Source organism: Nestor notabilis, unplaced genomic scaffold (genome assembly GCF_000696875.1).
Source record: "Nestor notabilis isolate BGI_N333 unplaced genomic scaffold, ASM69687v1 scaffold23160, whole genome shotgun sequence".
Taxonomy (NCBI): domain Eukaryota; kingdom Metazoa; phylum Chordata; class Aves; order Psittaciformes; family Psittacidae; genus Nestor; species Nestor notabilis.
This window is the reverse complement of record NW_009910003.1, coordinates 347-658: the sequence shown is the minus strand read 5'-3', so window position 1 is coordinate 658 and position 312 is coordinate 347. Positions and strand designations below refer to the sequence as shown.

The 312-nt window shown below is 60.3% G+C and overlaps 1 protein-coding gene across 1 annotated transcript in view; it reads right to left on the bottom strand.

Moving 5' to 3' along the window:
- The window catches only part of INHA (inhibin, alpha), a gene marked incomplete at its 5' end in the record, with an annotated part of 1,706 nt that overhangs the window by 1,053 nt on the left and 341 nt on the right, over positions 1–312 (bottom strand). The window lies entirely within an intron of this gene.

Sequence of the window (312 nt, the reverse complement as noted above, 5' to 3'; positions counted from 1 at the left end):
ACAGCCGAGCCCTGCTGTGCCCTAGGCTGGTCTATTACTGCTGCACCCATCCCCAAGCATCCTGCCCCGTCCCACAGCGTTCTGCCCTGTCCCTTAGTATCCAATCCCATTTCCCAGCATCCTGCCCCATTTCCTAGCATCCCACCCTGCCTGCTCCTCAGTCCTCCCCATATCTCTCCATGCTGCCTGGCCCAGCCATTCCCCAGCTCCTCAGCACCCTCTTGTGTCACTTGCCCCTCTCCCTGCCTGTGTCCTGGGCTGCTCTGCCTGTCCCACCTGCCACACCATTCCATCTCCTCACTACACACCAAA